The following is a 25,099-nucleotide window of genomic DNA, read 5'->3' on the forward strand; positions in this document are numbered from 1 at the left end:
TGAGGTTCTCATGTGGCATGATATTTTGCAATTTGCCTTTATAGCGAGGATCAAGGAGGCAGGCCAACCAGTAATCGTCATCGGTCATCATTTTTATAATGCGTGGGTCCCTTTTGAGGATACGCAAGGCATAATCCGCCATGTGGGCCAATGTTCCAGTTGTCAAATCTGCGCTTGTGCTGGGTTGAGGGGAAGTTTCTGGCAAATCAACGTTACTTGTCTCCCTCAAAAACCCTGAACCCGGCCTTGCAACGTCGCCAGTTTCTATTGCCCCCTGAGAAGATTCCTCATCCAAAAAATACTCATCCCCATCATCCTCCTCGTCCTCCTCCTCTTTGCCCGCCACCTCGTCCTGTAGACTGCCCTGACCAGACAATGGCTGACTGTCATCAAAGCTTCCCTCGTCCTCGGCTGCAGACGCCTGCTCCTTTATGTGGGTAAAACTTTGCATCAGCAGACACATTAGGGGGATGCTCATGCTTATTATGGCGTTGTCTGCACTAACCAGCCATGTGCATTCCTCAAAACACTGAAGGACTTGACAGGTCTTGTATCTTCATCAGGTGGGGGGGCATACTCGTTGGCGACGTCACTGGCACAGGGCCCCTCATAGTACGCAAAAGTGTCTCTGCCAGTGGGAGATGCCACCTGCCATCAAACACACCACTGTACTATGAGGGGCCCTGTGCCAGTGCCAACAAGTGGGTCCCCCCTGCTTGCTCAGGGTCACAGCACTTGCAAAGTTGAAATACTTACCTCTCCCTGCTCCACCGCCATGACGTATTCCGCATTTCCTGGGCCCACGAAAATCTTGAGCCAGCCCTACCCCCCCACAACTTTAGCCAAATGACCCCCAGTTTTCAATGCCTATTATTATAAAGTAAATTAAGATTGACAAGCTTAAGTAATAAGAATTGATGTTTTTGGCATTAAAATGGGCACTGTAGGTGTTTTCCTGTCCTCCACTCACTGCCGACTTTGATTCCCCATTGAATTGAGTTTCATGTTTCAGTCGGCCCCCGACTTTTCGCAATAAACGGCCCATTTCACCCGACCCGACTTTTGACAAAGTCGGGTTTCGCGAAACCCGACTCGATTCGAAAAAAAGTAAAAGTTGCTCAACTCTACTCATCACTACTAAAGATAAAGATAACCATGCAGGGCACCCAAAATTCTGCATTGGGCCATTTTCCTTTTTGAAATTTTCAATGTAAAACATGAAAATATACAGTATATATTTATATATTTTTGCCTAAAATATAAAGGAAATATGTCATCTTTAACTTTAGGCCTTTTTGAGATCATTTCATCTTCAACTTGCTTATCTGGTCACCATAGTAGTAATTTTGACCAGGGGAGCCCAAACTTTTAAATGCCACTGTACTCAGACAGTCAGACTGAGCACTCCGCCCTTCACCATGGGGTTTTTACTTACATCTAATCACATTTGGTTCTGGCCAACCCATATATGTAGGCTTTACTGAGAGAGGTGTCCACATTCACCCATGCATTCAGCCATTAGCCTTAGGCCGGGTTAACATTAGCGTTTGTGTGTGCAGTGTATACCTGCGTACCGATCCTCATGCGTCTTGCGTACATATATTTAATATTGTGTACGCAGGGACATGCGTTAGCATCAGTTTTCCTGCGGATGCGTACGCATGCGTCATTTTGCAGTGTGCGGCGAACACAACATGTTGCATTTTTTGAGGCGTCAATTTAGCGCAGACGTACGCATGTGGATGAGTGCCTCAAAACAGCGCATTACTGTCTATGGGAACGCATTGGTATGCAAGGACATGTGTACGCATGCGTTCGATACGCATGTGGAGCGCCCCATCAGGGCAAGGGGTTACTCGGTACCAGGTCCTGCAGTTCACAGGGGGATGTCACGGTGGCTGACCCGGTCCGATGCCCTGGGCTGTCCGTATAAAAGAGAAAGGTCTTTAAAGGGCTAAAGTTTATGTTCGTGACGCCACCTGTGGTATTCGGTCAGGGTGACCAACGCTGCTTTAAGGGGTCCACTGGGGTGATGTTATGGCAGCTAGATGGTATACCTTCCCACAGGTGAAGTATATCCCCAGGGCTTCCCAGCATGTAGATGGTAGAATGGTGAGAGGTGCGATGAAGAACGAGGACACAGTTTTGCAGTCTCTTTACCTTGTTTACTGTTGGTTTCAGCAGCCACAGTCCAGGGCACCAGGTCACAGGGCAGGTAGAGTCCAGCCGGTTTGGAAGCAAGTCCAGAGTCCCCTTGTTCAGGTGGAAATCAATAGCTTTCCCTTGCGCTGTAGTGGTGTAGTCCCTTACTGCATAAGTTTTAAATAAGGTCTTCATAGATGTGGTGTTTCTCTCTCTGTCCCCCGTAGTCAAATAGGACAAAACCCGTATGACTGGTGGCTTGAGGCGGTTTATAGGGACTCTAGCATGCCCCAGCCTCTGAGGGGTGCCACCGTGCCTCCTGGGTGTAGGTGCGGACAGGTAACATGCAATTAGCTATCCTGCCGGTCTCTAAGGCGTAGAGGTCCTTACTACCTCGCTGTTGCGGCTACCGGTTATCTGCACCTCAGAAGGAGACATCCTGCTCGGGGCTGGTCCCCTTCTGGTATCCTCTCCTGTGCTTTACTTTCCTGCTCGCTCACTGCTACATATTCTGCTTTCTGAAATGTCTCCTACTGGGAGCTGCAGCTCTTAGGGCATGCACAGCTCCGTGGACCCTCTGTCCTCCTCAGACGGATGTCTGGAACTTTTCTGTCGCTCCCTACAGACTACCAGTTATATATATAAGGGGAGTCACCTAGTAAATAGGATCAAAAGCTCCCTCTGGTGGCCTGGAGTATGAAAGTGCTGCATGCTTGTGGTACCTTGATGTAGTTATCCTTCCTTGCCTCCGAACGTAACATCACAAGACTTTGGATGTAAGTATAGAAGCTTTGAAAATGCCTGTCTATCGCTCACTGCATTCTGTGCTCTGTACTTATGTTTTGTTTTCTGTTCCTTCTAGACTGTGTGGTTTTCCTGTCCTGGACTCCTTGCCTGGATTGCTCCTTCCTGTCCGGGATTACCTGTCGTGGATTGCTTCTGTGGCCCTGTGTAAGTATGAGTGTGTGTACTTTTCAATTACTGTGTTGCTCTGCCCAGTCTCACACTTTGCCCAGTTTCACACCCTTCGTCACTTTGTGTCTTATGTTTTCCTTTTTTTCCTTGTAGACTGTGCGGTGCTGCTGTCCCCGTGTTGTGCTGCCATTCCGATGCGGTGCTGCTGTCCCCGTGTTGTGCTGCTATTCCGGTGCTGTGCTTCCAGCTTTGCTGTTGGACTACTGCCGGTAATGTAAGTATTGGCCTTCAAATATATATACAGATAGATAAAGAAAAAAAGAAAAAAAGAAAAAAAAAGAAAAAAAGAGGCAGCACTCCATAATAAAGTGAAAAAAAGTGGAAGGTTTTAATCGACCCACATAGCCGGGCGACGTTTCAGCTCCATCTGAGCCTTTCTCAAGCAGTGAGTAACCATACCTAACATCCATTTATACGTGTCTCAACACATTACTAATTAATCCAATTATAATTTACATTCAATTTGTGCTCTTATATATAAAAATATATTTCATCCTTTGCTTATATTATCATCATGTGCTCATGTTCCTAAAAGTGACTTGTGCTTCAGTGTAAATAAAAACTCATTCCTCTTCCATAAACCTCAGATTCACATCATATTCTACCCATGATTATCGGAATAATAGTAGGTACCCCAATATCCGTTTTCTATATTTATTATACATACAACACTGTCCACTTACCCCTGTTGCACATGTGGACTGATGGAGGACGATTTGTTTGTAAGTCGGCGTTCCTTGCCGCTTACTGCGCATGTCTCTGACGCATCACTAAGCAGGTTCGCTGTTCTGACCAATTAGACGCTCTGCGTAGCATTCTTTTCTCGGCGCATGCGCAGTAGCGCTATAAATCGCCATATTGGTTGAGGAACATTACGCTCCAGCGTCCTATATTACTGACACCTGCGCAATAGCGCTGAAGTGAATAACATAGTTCTTTTTGGAGCGCTGTAAACCTGCCCTGATTATTGCACACTGTGTTATCACCATTTGGGCAATAGCATTGAAGATCCTACTAGATCCCTTACCACGGTGCTGCATACATAATAGGACTACATACAACTGGTACTGCATTATTGATATTCACTATATTAGTCTGCAGATCTGCATACACCCATCTGCCCAGATATGGCAAGTATACTATAAAGTCAATACCTAGTGGATCGTCACATTGGGTCGTAAATATAATCCATAATAAAAATGAAAAAAGACAAATAGTAATAAGCCGGCATATATTACAATGATCTCTTAGTTTTTTAGCTCTATTTTTTCTTTACTTATATATTTATTTATTATTTATTTATTATTTTTAAGTTGAGCTACTGGGATTAATAGGCATGCCTCAGATATCTTGGCTATATGGATGGCTGCTTATAAAGACAGCCCCCATTAGTCAATGGAGTCACACTGCCCCTCAATTGTCCCTCCGGACCAAAGTGTTGCAGTCATGACATCCATATGATACCGCTACCAATATCCCAATACCACTGTGTTTATTAAAGATCAGTTATATATCCCCTATCATTTATTATTATTCAATGGAGCTACTGGGATTAATAGGTATGCGTCAGATATCTTGGCTATATGAATGGCTGCTTATTAAAGACAGCCCCCATTAGTCAATGGAGTCACACTGCCCCTCAATTGTCCCTCCGGACCAAAGTGTTGCAGTCATGTCATCCATATGATACCGCTACCATAATCCCAATACCCCAATGTTTAATAAGGATCAATTATATATACCCTAGAATAGGGCTAAAAAGGTGCATACTCGTGTCATATTTCAGTGAGTGGGTTCCCTTCTTCAGTGGTTAATAGCAAACAACCCCTCTATGGTTCCTCCGGACCAGGGTATTGCAGAAATAACAACCACTGGATGCCAGCCACTGCATGACAACCATAGGATGTTCACACTCATATCAAGACACTGTACTCCATAAACTGATGCCATAATATATTTATTTAGACCCAAATGAGTGATCCACCAAATACAAGTGCTACTTATTCAGCCAAAAACCAGGCAGATAGGTGCATACATATATTTCAACGACACGGAAATCAACAATTAATAATTTCATATTTATATGTAATTTGAATCCTCCATAGTTCCACATATCCACAGGGGAAGTTTTTCTTTCTGGGATTGGTATCTAAGGAATGAAAGATAGAAATAAAATTACAGATATAAAATATCATTTTTAAAAAATTTTTTTCCTTGAGTTACAATTATACCAAGAAAAACAAGGTTACTGCATACCTTCTTATAATACCGTGTGAACATTAAAATCTACATTTAGTCCTTTCGGTTTGAGTGTTTTTAACTCATAAATCCATTTGAGTTCCTTCTTTTTTAAGATCTGCTCTCTATTACCTCCTTTCCTTTGGACTGGGACTACATCAATTATTCTACACTTTAGATCTTTCTCTTGATGATTAAATTCTACAAAGTGTTTAGGAACCGGAAGATCCATTCTCCTCTTTCTAATGGTGTATCTATGCTGATTCATCCGAACCTTGAATGGACATATTGTTTCTCCAATATACCAGAGGTTACATGGACAGCTTAGGAGGTATATTACGTGATCCGTGTCACATGTCAGGTATTCCTTAATTTGGTAAACCTTCCCTGTTGTTGGATGCTCAAAAGTAGGGCCTCTTACCACATGTGTACAATTGACACAAGTTAAGCACGGGAAACAACCCCTCTTTTTTCTACCAGTCAATGTCAGCTGTTGGTTTCTTGACAATGATCCAATGTCCGATTTTACTAGGTAATCTCCCAAATTCCTACTCCTTTTATAAGAATATAGTGGTGGCATAGAGAATTCTTTTACTTCAGGATGACATCTGCCTAGCATACCCCAGTGTTTAGAGATGATCCTGCTTATCTCTCTACTCTCCTCTACATAAGTACTGACAAAGGGAACTCTATTGATCCGTTTTTTACTACGTACATCCTTAGTTATCAATATCTTCCTATCTTCCTTTTTTACTTTCTCTTTGACAGAGTTCAAGAGCTTTCTGGGATATCCCCTTTCAATAAATTTTGTTATCAATGTCTCCAATGCCTCATCTACATCCTCCTCCTTTTTTACAATTCGTCTCACTCTCAGTAACTGACTTAATGGTATTGACTCAATGATTTTACGTGGATGTTGGCTATCGTATACTAACAGATTATTTCTATCTGTATTTTTAACATAGAGTTTAGTGATCAATTCATTGTTTTTTTGTATCACCAATACATCCAAAAATTGCATTTCCTTAGTAGAGGATACTAGCGTAAACTTTATGGTTTCATCTATGGTGTTAAGGTACTGGTGAAACTCATTCAACATAACTTCCGTACCTGTCCAAAGGAGGAAGACATCGTCTATGTATCGCCACCACACCTTTACATATTGGAAGTGGTGGGACACATAGACGAGGTCTTCCTCCAACGTTTCCATAACCAAATTTGCATATGCAGGGGCCATATTGGCCCCCATTGCTGTACCTCTTTTTTGTGTATAAAATGTATCACCGAATAGAAAATAATTTTTTGTCAAAATTATTTCCAGTAGCTTGAGCAAAAACATATTACCCTCCTCTGTATATCCAGCTAGTTCTAATTTTTTCTTTATTGCACTGAGCCCACGACCATGATCGATAGACGTGTATAGAGAGACTACGTCGAATGACGCCAAAATCATCTCTCCATCCAACTCTACCTCCTCTAGTTTCCTCAAAAAATCAGTAGTGTCCCTTATATGCGACTTACCTCGCTTTACAATGGGGTTAAAGATCCTGTCCAAAAATATACCCATTTTATTGAATATTGAGCCTACCCCTGAAATTATGGGGCGCCCTGGTGGATTATCAAGCCTTTTATGTATTTTAGGGATTACATATAACATCGGTGTTTTAGGAATTTCTACCCATAAATATTCGTACAGTTCCTGATCTATGACAAATATGTCTAACGCTTCTTTCAGGCAACTCTCAATTTCTTTACTAATTTTAAATTTTGGATCTCCATCCATTTTTTGATAAACTTCCGTATCCGCCAATTGTCTGCTAACTTCTGTCAAATACATGGACCTGTCCATGACGACGACAGCTCCCCCTTTATCAGCGGGTTTGATGATGATGTCGCCGTCATGGACAAGCTCCTGCAAAGCCAGGAATTCTTCCTTCAAGATGTTCGGGTGTCTATATGTACCCTCATTTTTGTTCCTTAGTTCCTCCACCTCCATTGTGACCACTTTCTCAAATGCATCTATAGCTGCTGGACTTGCACATGGGGTAAAGCTTTCCAATTTCACCTGTCAGAAGTGTAGACTAGTGGCCCTTTTAGAAGAAAAGGTGCGGGGTCTGGAAGAAAGAATAGCAACTTTGAAACTCATCAAAGAGAATGAAGACTTTCTAGACAGAACAGAAGCATCTCTACTGGTCACAGAAGGTGCAAAAAGTGTCAGAGAACCTCCAAAAGCAGATGAGTGGAAGCATGTGACCAAAAGAAGCAAGAAGACCATGGAGAAATCACCAACCACACAACTGAAGAACCGATATCAAATCTTTGTAGAGGATGAAGATGGCACACCTAAGAATGAAGCAATACCAGCAAGCAAAAAAGAAAAGGGCACACAGCAACAAGTGACAGCAAAAAGTACAGCCAAGAAGCAACGAAGAGTGGTGGTGGTGGGAGACTCACTATTGAGAGGCACAGAAGCAGCCATCTGCAGACCGGACATAACTGCAAGAGAAGTATGCTGCCTTCCAGGTGCGATGATCAAGGATGTGACCGATAGGATACCAAAGCTCTTCAGCTCCAAGGACGTCCACCCATTTCTTCTGATACATGTTGGCACCAATGACACGGCAAGGAAGGACCTACTGACAATCTGCAAGGACTTTGAAGAGTTGGGGAAGAAAGTAAAGGAACTGGATGCACAGGTAGTTTTTTCTTCTATCCTTCCAGTAGATGGGCATGGCACCAGGAGATGGAACAGGATCCTTGATGCAAACAACTGGCTAAGACGATGGTGCAGACAACAAGGATTTGGATTCCTGGACCACGGTGTGAATTACTGGTATGATGGACTCCTCGCCAGAGACGGACTACACCTCAACAAACCTGGGAAACACACATTCGCCAGAAGACTCGCTACACTCATCAGGAGGGCGTTAAACTAGAAGAAGAGGGGACGGGAAGAAAAACATTAGACTCGAACAAAGACGACCCAGGAAAACATACTCAGAAGGGAGGTAAGAACATTTCTAAAACAATCCACAGTGAGGAGATTGGAACAAAACAAAATCCTCTAAACTGCATGCTCGCAAACGCCAGAAGCCTGACAAACAAGATGGAAGAACTAGAAGCAGAAATATCTACAGGTAACTTTGACATAGTGGGAATAACCGAGACATGGTTAGATGAAAGCTATGACTGGGCAGTTAACTTACAGGGTTACAGTCTGTTTAGAAAGGATCGTAAAAATCGGAGAGGAGGAGGGGTTTGTCTCTATGTAAAGTCTTGTCTAAAGTCCACTTTAAGGGAGGATATTAGCGAAGGGAATGAGGATGTCGAGTCCATATGGGTTGAAATTCATGGAGGGAAAAATGGTAACAAAATTCTCATTGGGGTCTGTTACAAACCCCCAAATATAACAGAAACCATGGAAAGTCTACTTCTAAAGCAGATAGATGAAGCTGCAACCCATAATGAGGTCCTGGTTATGGGGGACTTTAACTACCCGGATATTAACTGGGAAACAGAAACCTGTGAAACCCATAAAGGCAACAGGTTTCTGCTAATAACCAAGAAAAATTATCTTTCACAATTGGTGCAGAATCCAACCAGAGGAGCAGCACTTTTAGACCTAATACTATCTAATAGACCTGACAGAATAACAAATCTGCAGGTGGTTGGGCATTTAGGAAATAGCGACCACAATATTGTGCAGTTTCACCTGTCATTCACTAGGGGGACTTGTCAGGGAGTCACAAAAACATTGAACTTTAGGAAGGCAAAGTTTGAACAGCTTAGAGATGCCCTTAATCTGGTAGACTGGGACAATATCCTCAGAAATGAGAATACAGATAATAAATGGGAAATGTTTAAGAACATCCTAAATAGGCAGTGTAAGCGGTTTATACCTTGTGGGAATAAAAGGACTAGAAATAGGAAAAACCCAATGTGGCTAAACAAAGAAGTAAGACAGGCAATTAACAGTAAAAAGAAAGCATTTGCACTACTAAAGCAGGATGGCACCATTGAAGCTCTAAAAAACTATAGGGAGAAAAATACTTTATCTAAAAAACTAATTAAAGCTGCCAAAAAGGAAACAGAGAAGCACATTGCTAAGGAGAGTAAAACTAATCCCAAACTGTTCTTCAACTATATCAATAGTAAAAGAATAAAAACTGAAAATGTAGGCCCCTTAAAAAATAGTGAGGAAAGAATGGTTGTAGATGACGAGGAAAAAGCTAACATATTAAACACCTTCTTCTCCACGGTATTCACGGTGGAAAATGAAATGCTAGGTGAAATCCCAAGAAACAATGAAAACCCTATATTAAGAGTCACCAATCTAACCCAAGAAGAGGTGCGAAACCGGCTAAATAAGATTAAAATAGATAAATCTCCGGGTCCGGATGGCATACACCCACGAGTACTAAGAGAACTAAGTAATGTAATAGATAAACCATTATTTCTTATTTTTAGTGACTCTATAGCGACAGGGTCTGTTCCGCAGGACTGGCGCATAGCAAATGTGGTGCCAATATTCAAAAAGGGCTCTAAAAGTGAACCTGGAAATTATAGGCCAGTAAGTCTAACCTCTATTGTTGGTAAAATATTTGAAGGGTTTCTGAGGGATGTTATTCTGGATTATCTCAATGAGAATAACTGTTTAACTCCATATCAGCATGGGTTTATGAGAAATCGCTCCTGTCAAACCAATCTAATCAGTTTTTATGAAGAGGTAAGCTATAGACTGGACCACGGTGAGTCATTGGACGTGGTATATCTCGATTTTTCCAAAGCGTTTGATACCGTGCCGCACAAGAGGTTGGTACACAAAATGAGAATGCTTGGTCTGGGGGAAAATGTGTGTAAATGGGTTAGTAACTGGCTTAGTGATAGAAAGCAGAGGGTGGTTATAAATGGTATAGTCTCTAACTGGGTCGCTGTGACCAGTGGGGTACCGCAGGGGTCAGTATTGGGACCTGTTCTCTTCAACATATTCATTAATGATCTGGTAGAAGGTTTACACAGTAAAATATCGATATTTGCAGATGATACAAAACTATGTAAAGCAGTTAATACAAGAGAAGATAGTATTCTGCTACAGATGGATCTGGATAAGTTGGAAACTTGGGCTGAAAGGTGGCAGATGAGGTTTAACAATGATAAATGTAAGGTTATACACATGGGAAGAGGGAATCAATATCACCATTACACACTGAACGGGAAACCACTGGGTAAATCTGACAGGGAGAAGGACTTGGGGATCCTAGTTAATGATAAACTTACCTGGAGCAGCCAGTGCCAGGCAGCAGCTGCCAAGGCAAACAGGATCATGGGGTGCATTAAAAGAGGTCTGGATACACATGATGAGAGCATTATACTGCCTCTGTACAAATCCCTAGTTAGACCGCACATGGAGTACTGTGTCCAGTTTTGGGCACCGGTGCTCAGGAAGGATATAATGGAACTAGAGAGAGTACAAAGGAGGGCAACAAAATTAATAAAGGGGATGGGAGAACTACAATACCCAGATAGATTAGCGAAATTAGGATTATTTAGTCTAGAAAAAAGACGACTGAGGGGCGATCTAATAACCATGTATAAGTATATAAGGGGACAATACAAATATCTCGCTGAGGATCTGTTTATACCAAGGAAGGTGACGGGCACAAGGGGGCATTCTTTGCGTCTGGAGGAGAGAAGGTTTTTCCACCAACATAGAAGAGGATTCTTTACTGTTAGGGCAGTGAGAATCTGGAATTGCTTGCCTGAGGAGGTGGTGATGGCGAACTCAGTCGAGGGGTTCAAGAGAGGCCTGGATGTCTTCCTGGAGCAGAACAATATTGTATCATACAATTATTAGGTTCTGTAGAAGGACGTAGATCTGGGGATTTATTATGATGGAATATAGGCTGAACTGGATGGACAAATGTCTTTTTTCGGCCTTACTAACTATGTTACTATGTTACTATGTTACCTTTGTTTCTCAGTTCCAAAGTACCCATATCAAATTCACATGTTTTATTTTTCATGATAATATCCTTATTAGAAAACCATTGTTTAAGTTTTATCGTTCTAAAAAAGCGCGCTAGGTCCAATTGTAGATCAAACCAGTCCGTGTGTGAACACGGACTGAACGACAGTCCTTTACTAAGTACAGATACCTGCATATCAGTCAGTTCCTTACTGGAAATGTTCACGACAAGTTCTATTCTCGTTTCCTGAGGTTCGGTTGTCTCTGTGCTTGTTGTTGTAGTTTGTTTCTTTCGGTTTTCTTTCTGGCTCCTGTTATGACACTTGCCTCCTCTTCTTTTGCGTCCTCCTTTCCACCTATATTCTCTAAGGGGTATAAAATAATTATTAGGAATATAGTCATTGGTATCATTATCATCTTTTCTCTCCAATTGACCTCTTTTTCTCCAGGGCACTTTAGAGTTGTCAAACTGCCACGCATATACTTGTCCAGTTTCGTAATCCCCATTGTCTCTACTCCATTTTTTTTTTTTTTTTTCCTATATAGATAGATAGATAGATAGATAGATAGATAGAAGAGAGGTCCTTTGGATATAAGAGAGAATAATCTAAGTAATGATTACTGTTTGTATAACAATTTTGTTCCTTACAGATTTGGCCAAAATTCCAGAGGAAGAAAAAGGCGGGGAGGCAAGCGCCAGCACCGGAGGCAAAAAGAAACCAGAAAAAAATAAAACTCAACCCCAAAAGACATTGAACCTCAGGAAGAGGGAATAGAACTCATAGTAAACATCTCTAAAAAGGTATTAACGGACATGCAAATTTCGGTGTTGAGTAAAGGACTGAATTTCAGCCCGTGTGCACACATAGACTGGTTTGAGCTGCAACTTGATCTTGAACGTTTTTTCAGACAGATTAAACTAAGAGAATGGTTTAGTGATAAGGATAACAATAAGAAATTGAAAATAAGTGAATTCGATTTGAATGGGGTACGCTTGAGAAAAAATAGTAAATTTATACCACCAACGAGCTCAGCGGTGATTGAGGCCTTTGAAAAAGCGGTAAGACTTGACATCGAGCAGTTGCATAATAATAGAGATAGGGAATATACTGTATACATCCAAATATTCTCAAGGAAGAATTTAAAGCATTGCAGGAACTTGTCCATGACGACGAGATCGTGGTGAAACCCGCAGATAAAGGGGGAGCGGTCGTCGTCATGGACAAGGAAATGTATGTCACAGAAATAATGAGGCAACTTAGTGATGAGAATGTGTACCTGAAAAAGGAGGGTGATCCAAAGTTTGCTATAAATAGAGAAATCAAGGCCTGTTTGAAAGATGCACTGGATGCTTTTGTGATTGACCAGGATCTGTATGAATTCTTATTTGAAGAAAGCCCACGCACTCCGGTGCTATATGTAATTCCAAAGATACATAAGACCCTGGTCAATCCCCCGGGACGACCCATAGTTTCGGGGGTGGGGTCAGTATTTATCAAAATGGGAATCTTCTTAGACAGGATACTCAATCCTATGGTCAGGGAAGGTAAGTCATACATCAGAGACACTACCGATTTCCTGAGAAAATTGGAGGCACTGCATATAGAGGGGGATGTTATACTTGCATCCTTTGATGTAGTGTCATTATATACATCTATTGACCACGAACAGGGTTTGAAGGCAGTGGGGAGGAAATTGGATCCGATGAAGTGCACATTGGAAGGAAAAACCTTCTTGTTAAAAATGTTGGAGATTATTCTTAAGAGAAGTTATTTTTTGTTCGGTGACGCGTTTTATACGCAAAGACGTGGGACAGCTATGGGGGCCAATATGGCCCCCGCATACGCTAATTTAGTCATGGAAGTCCTGGAGGAGGACCTCATCTATGTATCCCACCACTTCCGGTATGTTTTGGCGTGGTGGCGGTACATAGATGATGTCTTCCTCCTTTGGACTGGGTCTCAAAGCGAGTTGGAGGAATTTTATCATTTTTTGAACACTATCAATGAAACAATAAAATTCACATTAGTGATATCAAGAAATGACATCCAATTTCTTGATGTGCTTGTTGGCTTAAAAGAGGGGCAGCTCAGTACCACACTTTTTGTTAAAAATACGGACAGAAACAACCTGTTGCTGTATGATAGCCAGCATCCACGATCCATGGTGAGGTCCATTCCTCTAAGCCAATTACTTAGGATCAGACGTATAGTCAAGAAAGAGGAAGAAGTGGGTACAGTGGTGGACTCACTAGTAGAAAAATTCCTAGTGAGAGGGTATCCTAGGAGTTTATTGGAAACAACAAAAAATAAGGCATTACGGGAGAGTAGGAGAGAGCTTATATATAAAGACACGAAAGATAAACATGCGATAAAACATAGACGGGTCCCGTTTGTCACCATGTATGGTGAGGAGAGTAGAGATGTTGCTAAGAGAGCTGTCACACAGACAGCTCTCCAGCGACCAACGATCCCGAGGTCCCCGGTAACCAGGGTAAACATCGGGTAACTAAGCGCAGGGCCGCGCTTAATAACCCGATGTTTACCCTGGTTACCAGCATAAAAAAACAAACAGTACATACTTACATTCAGCTGTCTGTCCCTTGCCGTCTGGTTCCTGCACTGACTGCTGGCCGTAAAGTGAAAGTGAAAGCACAGCACAGCGGTGAGTCACACAGCGGTGACTCACCGCTGTGGCTGTGCTCTGCTTTCACTTTATGGCCAGGAGTCAGTGCAGGAACCAGACGGCAAGGGACAGACAGCTGAATGTAAGTATGTACTGTTTGTTTTTTTACGCTGGTAACCAGGGTAAACATCGGGTTACTAAGCGCGGCCCTGCGCTTAGTTACCCGATGTTTACCCTGGTTACCAGTGAAGACATCGCTGAATCGGTGTCACACACGCCGATTCAGCGATGTCTACGGGGAGTCCAGCGACGAAATAAAGTTCTGGACTTTCTTCCCCGACCAGCGATCTCCCAGCAGGGGCCTGATCGCTGCTGCCTGTCACACTGGACGATATCGCTAGCGAGGACGCTGCAACGTCACGGATCGCTAGCGATATCGTCTAGTGTGACAGTACCTTTAGGTTATAAGTAAACACTGGGGGATGTTGGGAAGATGTTTGCCCGGAGTTAAGGAGCTCGAATTACCGCCATTGTTCTCTTATAAAAGAAATAAGAACATTAAGGATTATTTGGTCCAATCCGATGTTGGTCCAAGGAGAAAGAGTAGACAATCTTTTATGACGGGTTCCAGTAAAAATGGATGCTTCCCTTGTCTGAGTTGTGTGAATTGCACCTATATGATAAAGGGTGCAACATTTGAACATCCAACAACTGGGAAGATGTATGAAATTAGACAGTATCTGACATGCAGTTCAGATTATGTGGTTTACCTGTTGATGTGTCCGTGTCATCTGTGGTACGTAGGTGAAACAACATGTGAATTTAAGGTACGAATGAATCAACATCGGTACTCTATTAGGAAGAAGAGGACAGATCTTCCTGTTCCTAAATATTTTGTTGAATGTAATCATTCAGAAAAAGATTTGAAATTTAAAATAATTGATAGAGTACCTATGGAAAGGAGGGTTGGAGATAAGGAGCTTGCCCTTAGGAAAAAAGAATTGATGTGGATCTATAAATTAAATACACTCAGGCCTAATGGCCTGAATGTAGATTTCAAACTACATGCAGTTTTATAAGTATACTGTACCCATACTGAAATTGTGAAGTCGATGACTTGGTGATTGTATTTTATATTTGGGAATACTTGATTCTTTTAAGTATGTTCCTAATTTTATTCTTTATTTCTGTACAGGTGCTTCTACTGTCAGATATTCCGAAGATTATCTCTGGAGTGGCCTATAGTGTTGGAGTGGAAGATTATTTTGTCTATTTTTTCTATAAAAAGATTTTTCATGTAATGTAGATTTTTTCAAAATTGATGAATTTTGTTAATTGGATAGATTCTTTGAATCTTAAGAATACCTATTTAGTATCATGAATCTTTTACATGAATTGGATTGGTGGCCAATGAATAAATCATTGAAAAACATCTTTTTAATCTCTCATAATTTTCGCCAGTGGTAGTTATGTACGAGTTGGAACTTTTCTGTGTGGTGGCGAGAAAGGGTTGCTTACTGGTTGACTCTCTTAATAGTAGCCATATATATGTTCACATCAGCCGGGACTAATGTGCTACTGCTGTGCAGGAGTCATGAGTGGCGGCACCTTGTCTGGAGAGACTGGGGGCACCCTCTAGACACTGTTTGACTACCAGGTGAGGGTCTGAATAAAGGCCACATCTGGTTTGTCAAGGCGGGATTAGGTACAAATCTATGTCCAGTAGGCAAGGGTGGGCATTCAACCCAGTGGACTTGTATTGTGGTAAAGGATGAGTCTTTCCATGGCAATTGCTATTGTGTCATGGGCACTTCATGTCATGTGAGGCGTTTATGAGGTTTGCCCTGGCTAACACCTTAAAAAGATATGCCGTAATTAGAATGAAGTTTTTGAAAAAAATCTTACTTAGGATGCCACTGGTAGAAGGAGGAACATGAACGCTACTGCGCATGCACCTGATAATAGGTGTTACAGCTATAATAGCGCTTTAGGGAAAGCTTCTTTAAGATGCCATTACTAAGATGGCGATCGCAGGCGCCACTGCGCAGGCGCCGGAAGTTAGACGCCACAACTAGTATGGTGCGGAGAAGCGCCTGCATTTGATGCCACATTCAAAATGGTGACCGCTAGCGCTACTGCGCATGCGCTGGATTCTAGTTACGATTTGTTGATTTTTGATTGGCCTCGGATCCGTCATGTGATCATGATGCAGGCAGAAACATTGTGACATGCGCAGTAGGTGATTTAGAACGCCGGTTACATGCTGGTTTCTCCATTAACACTTGGTCCCTCCAGAGGTAAACATAAATGAATGGCAGTTATTGGCTTAATGTAAAGGTCTATTTTATAATATTTGCACAATGAGAGCACTATAGCACTTTATATAAACTGTGATGATTTATAAAGCACATGTTGTTTATCAATTGGCTATGATTGGAGGATGATGGGGATATGTTCCTATATATATGCTGTTTGTAACAATACTCACTGCTTGAGAAAGGCTCATTCAGAGCCGAAACGTCGCACGGAGATGTGGGTATAATAAATCCCTGCACATTATTTCTAAGAATTTGGAGTGCTGCCTGTTTTTGTGAAGCATATGGACTAAGAACAACCAGTGGACAGGTTGTTTGGGGGCCTTGCACCCGAAGATAAGTAAAGGATTTGTGCTGTTCCATTTTTATACTATTAGATAGATAGATAGATAGATATAACCCCTTTCTCATGTACAGCACCATGGAATTAATGGTGCTATATAAATATATAATAATAATATATATATACCGTATATATATATATATATATATATATATATATATATATTTTTTTTTTTTTTTTTTGCTTTGGCTACATTATGTTTGGCTCTTTTACACAAGTTCAATTTTTCTTATCTGTTCTTTTCTGTAGTGTTTCACTTGACTGCTGCCTGCTCTTCAAACATGTCCTCCAGTGAAGACCTGACTGCTTCTCAGGGTGGACATGACACTAATTATGTAATCCCATTTGATATACTGATTGGTATGTATTGACTGGCAATACTACACATGTGGTAAATCATGTATTTTCTTTACAGGAACCTTCCAGTGCGGAAGAGCAGGAACAGTCAAGTGGAACTGAATCTTCCCAGGATCGTCAAGCTCAAGTTCCTGTGGAGGAAAGATGGGGTGTAAGTAGTCTTTTCATTAGCAGAGCTGGAATTGAATTTGGTTTAAGTTTTGTGTCTTTAAAACTATATGACTTATAATTTATTTTTTGCATTGTTTTTTTTGTTTCTTTGATGTATAGGTTCCATAACGTGAGGAAGGCAAACCCTTGTTGTGGGACAACCGTGATCGTCAGCATTCTGACTCACAATTGATTCGACGACTCTGGGAAAAAGTGGCCAGATTGCTGTTGGCTGAGTGGGACCATGCCACCCCACAAGACAAAAAGGATTTTCGTAAGTATTGCAATGTGGTCTGACATGTCAGTGAACCTGTAAATGTAGGTGCCTTGTTTGAGGAAAGACGGGGTGTAAGTATTCTTTTCATTATCAGACTTGTAATTGGATTTTTTTTCTGTTTTGTATATTTAAAACTGTATGGCTTATTATTTTTTTCTTATCTTATTTGATCTATAGGTTCGACAACGTGAGGAACGTCAACATGTCATTGACAATGACCTACTCATTACAATGAGTCAAGAGCGTGCAGCATTGTGGGACCTCCGTGATCGTAATCATTCTGACGCAGTATTGATTTGACGACTCTGGGAAGAAGTGGCCAGATCGCTGTTGGATGATTGGGACCATGCAAGGCCACAAGTCAGAAAGCATTTTCGTAAGTATTGCAATGTGGTCTTAAACGTCTGTTTTGCTGTAAATGTTGGTGCCTTTTTTTACAATGAATCTTTTTTTCTTCCCCCTTCACAGTGAAGAGAGTAAAATTTGTTGGCGTTCGATGAAGGATCGCTTCAATAAGGATATCATACAGGAGAATCGGGTTAAAAGTGGTGCTGCTCCAAAGCTCTCAATATATAAATACAACCATATGCTTTATTTTCTGAGTCCTGCGGTTGCTCAGCGAATGTGACTATCTTTTCTGTTGTCTTATATAAACTGTAAAAAAATTTTTTAGTAATGTTCCTCTTTTATTTTCCACACAGAACCTGGAGCAGCACTATAGAACCTGGATCTTCCTCTATTGGAGTGGCCCCTCATCGACCAGCCAACAAACTGTCCCAATCATCCACCAGCGATGTAGCAACCGGGCAGGCTTCACAGGCTGGGGAGCAGGCAGCCGGTCCTTAAGGTTTTCCCCTCTCCCAGCTTTCTGCCACTGCTTTTTTTGGGACTTCTCATCAGCGGCAGAGGGCCTGGGAGAGGTCAGTCATGCCCGAGTTTATTCACTTAAGCTCGGTCTTCCAGAATGGGATGAAGGTGATTGGAGATAGACTGGACAATGGGTTCACTCAGGTGAACACACTTTTCCAGGATGTCCACAGATGCCTTGACCGCCTGAAAGCCGACCTTCAGAGACTGGCGAGACATTTTGTTTCATCAATAGAGTAGGGCGTGTCGGAAAACCTTACCCCTGAACTCCAGCTGAACATCATGCAGGCCTGCCAGGCTGCTTACAGCCAGGCATTATAGCAGCAGTCCCAAAGCTATCAGCCACAGGCCGGATTTTACCAGCATCAACAAGCACAGCATCACTGGCCTATTCCCCCAGTTCACAGCTACACCACGCTCCAGAGTGCAGCAGCCCTGCAGCAAGCAGCATTCACTATGCTCCAGAGTGCAGCACCCCTGCAGCAAGCAGCATCCACCACGCTCCAGAGTGCAGCACCCATGCAGCAAGCAGCATCTACCACACTGCACAGTCCAGCACCACACGCTGCTACAGAGGCCAAAACTCCCACTCATCCAACAAAGAAACTCAGAAAGAATACCACTAGTGACTCGGCACCGCACCGTAAAATGAAGACCCGGAGCAAGAAATGTCGGCCAAAAATGGCCCTACCACCTCCACCCTCACCTCCCAATGTGTCTCGTTGTCTAGTATGTCACTATCTTCCCTTGGTTCTATCCCTTCCAATTTGTCTATTCCTTCCCACAGTTCAACACCTAATGTGTTGTCTACTCCCAATGTGTCCAGTCCCATCCAGGAGCCAATCCTTCAATTTATTGCCCCTTCCCCCGTAACGCCTTCATCATTGAATGTTACCCAATCATCACAGCTCCACACCCCAAGGTCCACAATATCTTACCTTCATACAGACCTTAAACATAAAACCAATTGTTGCTTAATGGAAAATAAACTGATGGTTATGGTTGTTGTTAAATAAAATTTTTATTTTGTTTCCACAATCCCAGTGTTTTCTTTGTCTCTTTATGTGAAAACATACACATGTGTGTATTGTATTGTGGAGTCAAGTTGTAACGGGTGCTTAACTGGAGGTGCTTTATTAGTAGTAAAGTCAGCAAACATATAACATTTACTTAAAGTGTATTAAACCATATTGTCTTGCCATGCAAGACGTCCAATATCCGAAACAAAGTAAGCAGCAAACGTATCCCTCATCTGGGCTAATTCCACTGTAGTCCTCAGATGGTGATCACGGTAATCCTACAAAGTGCTAGCAACAGGTTTGTCAAGTTCTATTTGTTGTCGCTCTTTTGCCAAGATGTAATTGTACATAACAACACACGCTTTGACCACATCATCAATTGTCTCAGTTTTTTCTATCGCCACGACAGCACCCTATGAGAGAGGGGATCCGCCCACCATCTGGACAGGAACCTACAGAATTTAAAGGGGCGGTCCCCCTCACCACTCCAGTTTGGGTTCCTGTCCTAGATGGGAACATACAGGTGCCAAAGCACGAAGTTTTTCCTACCCAGGTCCTCAGCCTCTGCGCGGTGTCTGTGGGAACGGCAGAAACGGGGTCGCTGGAAGCAGCATCGGGGGTGTCCTGCTTGCAGACCCCTCCTCGTCTGGCCATGTGGAGCGCGTCCCAGGGGGTCGGGCAGTGCCGTCCTGGATCGCGTGAGTGCGGCGCTGATTCAGCATTCTCATCAGCGCTGGTGAACCCGGAAGTAGTTGATACCTGGGGGAGGAGGTGCGGCTGCGGATATGAAAGAGCGGCGGTTGTGGAATGAGCTGTGCGGCAAGATGTCCTCGGTAGGGGACACAGAGCACCCTCAGGTGGAGGTGCTGGAGCAGGGCAGCAAGAGCGGTAGTGGCCGCTCAAGGAGTAGCAGTGGTGTGGTACGGGGGCAGCAGCATGCGAGTGCCCCAGCGTCACGTGCGGATTCATCTCCTTCGAAACCGGTATTCTTGGGGTCAGCCTTTAGTGAGTGTTAAAAATACTAAAAAGGGAAAGTAGTGACAGATAGCTGACGATGAAAATACATGGTCACAATATATATGAATACATAAATCTAAATATAGGAAAAAGTACAAACAGGACCACGTCTGCCATGGATATTTTTAGAATCGACCGATTGTTGGAACATACATATACAAAAAGGAGGAGGAAAAGGACTTCCACTCAACAATGCAGGTCTAAAGGATATAAATGCTTTATTCGGAACACATAGAAGTGGTGGCAGCCACGGAGAACCACCAGTACAATGAAAAAACAGACGCTGAGACCCCACATTGGCCACATATATTATCTAGCCCAACATCCAAAACACATATACAGGATGTCCGGGCATAGTACTTATATCTAAGGCAAAGATATAGACCCCTCTGCTACAGCCGGCTCACAGTGGAGCTATATACATAATTGAAGAAGTGCTGCTGAGCAAAGGAGATCAAAAGATCACAAAAACAGAATACATCACCGTGTGATAGGCAAGTGCTGGCCAGTGGGAGTCCCGGCGTCCGCCCCAACGCGCGTTTCGGAACACCTTCGTCAGGGGGCACACAAGGACGTGAAGGGAAGAGGATTAAAAAGGCCGCCGACCGGAAATAAAGTGTGCTACAGGTCCGGAAGTGCTGCTCCGTCGCATAGTAACCATAAGGTGCACATAGAGCAGCGCGAACCAGGGAGCGTGCGGTGGAATCACGTGGGGCCCCACATGATCCACCAGCAACGCCCACCGTGGTCGCCGCTGCCGTATAGAAAGTGCGCATGCGTAGGAGGAAATAGAGTACGGGATCGCCATATTGCCTAAGGGCAAACTAAGGAAGAGGTAAGAAAAGAGTACAGATGCCGCAGGGAAAGAAAAAGATGGGCAGTGAAAATCACATGTATCAAATCAGTATACAGGAAAAAGGACAACGATAAGGGACAGATCAAATATGGCAGAGAAGAAATAAATATATATGTCTCATAAATATATAGATGCCAAAGCAATCACATTTCCCCTAACATGATAGATATAATCACACTACATAGACATCAGTATCCCAAAGAGGATTATAATATGCTATGGCACCATTAGCGGGCATTATTCCATTATGTATGAATTGATAAAAAAAGCCAATATAATGTCCTCAGGCATTCTAATATTAAACAGTATACGTCATGAGCTAATAACAAACTGTATCTTGGGTCAGATGATATATCATTTCTTAATTAGAGTCCGTAAAACACCAAGATATCAGCAAAAAACGCCGAGGAATAGGCAGTTGTTGGTTGGTCTGAAGAATAAGTACGGAGTTCCTAGATATTCCATAATCCGGCATCATGGTGCATAAAGATGATAAAATCCCGCATCCCAAGTTGAGCAGAATTATTCATATCACTTCCAATAAAGGACCAAAGGGCAACGATAAACCAGTCAAACGGACAAAAGGATTAGTAGCAAATCTAAAAAGTATAAAAGTAGAATTAAAAACAAAACAAAGAACAGGTGGCTAACACCGGAGATTGTATAGGTCCACATTACTGAGGTGAAGGTTACTAAGGTAGAAAAGGAGCAAAACTTAGATGCTCATTGAGCCCGAGGGGGTGGACGGTCCGAAGTGTCCATAGCCACCTAGATTCTAGGCATGCTAGCTTGGAGGAAAGTTTACCGCCCCGAATACCAATATCAAGGGAGTCAATTCCTCTGAACCTGAGGAGACTCCCATTGCTCCCATGGAGCAATTTAAAATGTTTCGGGAGTGTATTTAAAGTGGAGATATCTAAACAATTGACTGCTGCCTCAATGCCACGTATGTGTTCACGTATACGGATCTTAAAGGGGCGAGTGGTTAGTCCAACATAGATTAAGCCACATGGACATGTGGCATAATAAATGACGTATCGTGTAATACATGTAATTACTTTCTTGATCTTATATATTTTACTACCCCCTGAATCAGAGAAGGTGTCAGTCCGATCCATTTTGGGGCATGCCACACATCTGCCACAAGGGGCAGAGCCACCGCGTCGGGTCACATTATCCAAAAAAGTGGTTCTAGGAATGCCCTCATAATGGCTGCGTGTCAAGTGATCTTTAAGATTCCTAGCCCGTCTAAATGACATGAGAGGGTGCTCTGGTAGTATTTTAGAGATGGTATTATCAGTTTGTAGTATAGGCCAAGATTTTAATAAGGCCTCACGAATTTTTGAGGCTTGAGAACTAAAGTTAGTCACAAACCTCAATTGCTGACCAGATCGTGGAGCACCTCTCATGGATTGGTCATACAGTAAAGATGTACGTGTAGTAGCCCTAGCTCTATTGTATGCCTTCTTAATAGATCTCTTACTGTAGCCACGGTTAAGAAACCTACTTTTCAGTTCTTCAGCCTGGCGCTCAAAATCCAGCTCAGACGAGCAGATCCGGCGCAGGCGAAGGAACTGACCAGTGGGTACAGCCCCAATGACATGCGACGGGTGGCAAGATGATGCATGTAGTAAGGTGTTGGTTGAAGTAGGTTTACGAAACAAATCAGTTTGCACGAGACCAGAGGGATCCTTTTTGACCATGACGTCAAGAAAGTCAACTCGTTCAACATCCCACCTAAAAGTCAGGTGAATGTTGAGGTTGTTATCATTTAGAGACGTCATGAAAGTAAGAAGGTCATCAGATGACCCCTGCCAGATCAAGAATACATCGTCGATGTATCGGGTCCAAAGAAGGACCCGGTCCATCGACGCGTACTGATCTGACATAAAGAGGTCCCTTTCCCACAGCCCCAGGAACAGGTTAGCATAGGACGGCGCAAACGCCGCCCCCATGGCTGTTCCCTGGAGCTGTAGGAAAAAGGACCCCTTAAAAACAAAAAAATTATGGGTTAACGCAAACTCAAGTAGCACCAAAATCAATCTACAAAAATCAGGGGAAGAGTCCGATAGGCCAAGGAAAATCCGCACAGCATTCAAACCATCAAGATGTTTAATATTGGTATATAATGATTCTACATCGGCTGTCGTCAAAATGGTGTCACCGTCCAAATGGACGGAATCAACCTTCTTGAGGAGCTCTCCAGTGTCCTTCAGGAATGATGGCAAATTCTCAACCAAAGGTTGCAAATGGAAATCGATCCACTGGTTAACATTCTCAAGGAAGTTTCCATTCCCAGAAATGATCGGTCGTCCAGGTGGCACCCTGGCATCCTTATGTATCTTAGGGAGTAGATAAAAGGTTGAGACTGCCGGCTCAGACACACGAAGTGCCAGAGAAAGTTCTTTGGTAATTGTACCGCTATCAACGGCCGAATCCAGGATGTTGTTCAATTCAGAACAAAACGCCGACAAGGGGTTAAAGGTCAATTTACGATAGCATACGGTGTTATTCAATTGCCGATAGGCCTCCTTTTCATACATCTCTTTCGGCCAAATGACCACATTACCCCCCTTGTCGGCTGGTTTAAGAACAACATCCTGGATACTTTTTAGGTGTCGCAGTCTCAACCTCTCTTCACGATTGAGATTATCCCTCCCAAGATGTTGTGGTATTTTAAGAAGATCCCGGGTGACCACCTGGACGAACAAATCAATGTGAGCACACGTAGAGAGGGGAGGAAACTTCCTTGATCGTGGTCTAATAGAAGGTGGAATCTTACCTCCCTCCGGAATATTCTCACTGGAGAGCTCCTCAAGCACCATTAGCGCATCCTGCTCTTCCTCTGTAGGAAATAAACGGTGCAAATCATTATCAAAGAAATGGCGTTTGAACAGTAATGAGCGGGCAAAGAGGTGTAGATCTTTAATAACCGAAAAGACATCAAAGCCCGCCATGGGGGAAAAAGATAAACCTCTACTCAACAAAGAAATATCGGCAGGAGAGAGCACATGTTTACTCAAATTAATCACCTTATTGTCTTTCCCCGAGCGGTCTGGTGAACGTGAAGTACGTCTCTTATAGGGATGGTAACCACGTGTTTTATTCAAGGTTATCCCAGAACGTGTCGTCATAGCAAGAGAGGAAGTGTCCGACTGTCCGCTCAGAGAGGATAAAAACGAGGTGGATGGTACCTGCTTCAATGAATAGCCTGTTTTGGGCTTCCGCCAATGATATACAGCGCTTTGTTGATAGTCCCTCTGGTCACGCCCAAATTTACTAATCTGTGTCTCATGAATATTTTTAACCGTAGAATCAAGGGTCTTTTCTAGGCTAGAGTCAAATGCACGGATCTTCTCAGATGGGCAGCCCATACGTAGCTCATTTTGGGCAGAGTCAATCTGTTTATCTAGTTCACCAATCTCAAAAGTATTGAGATCAATTAGTAATTTCATCAATGAGGATGAACAGGTGTTGCAAATTTCCTCCCAATTTAAAATAAATTTGGTATCTTCTACTGGAAAGGTGGGGATCACCCAGACCCTCAACCCCCTCGGGATCATATTACCAGTTTGGTACTTCTCAAGGAACGCTCTGTTCCACCATAACTTAGTACATTTAATTAATAGATTTTGAATAGTGGAGCAAAGATCGTCCCACTTAAGATCCTCAGACTGTGGAATGCTACCACCACTACCATATACTTGTTCCATTTGGCCCAGCCAGGCTTTTTCTTTAGCTTTATAATCCATAATGTCACCACAGAGACCTGTGCAAAACACAGCAAACATAAAATAGTAAAAAGGGAAAGTAGTGACAGATAGCTGACGATGAAAATACATGGTCACAATATATATGAATACATAAATCTAAATATAGGAAAAAGTACAAACAGGACCACGTCTGCCATGGATATTTTTAGAATCGACCGATTGTTGGAACATACATATACA

Source organism: Ranitomeya imitator, chromosome 6, assembly GCF_032444005.1.
Source record: "Ranitomeya imitator isolate aRanImi1 chromosome 6, aRanImi1.pri, whole genome shotgun sequence".
NCBI lineage: Eukaryota > Metazoa > Chordata > Amphibia > Anura > Dendrobatidae > Ranitomeya > Ranitomeya imitator.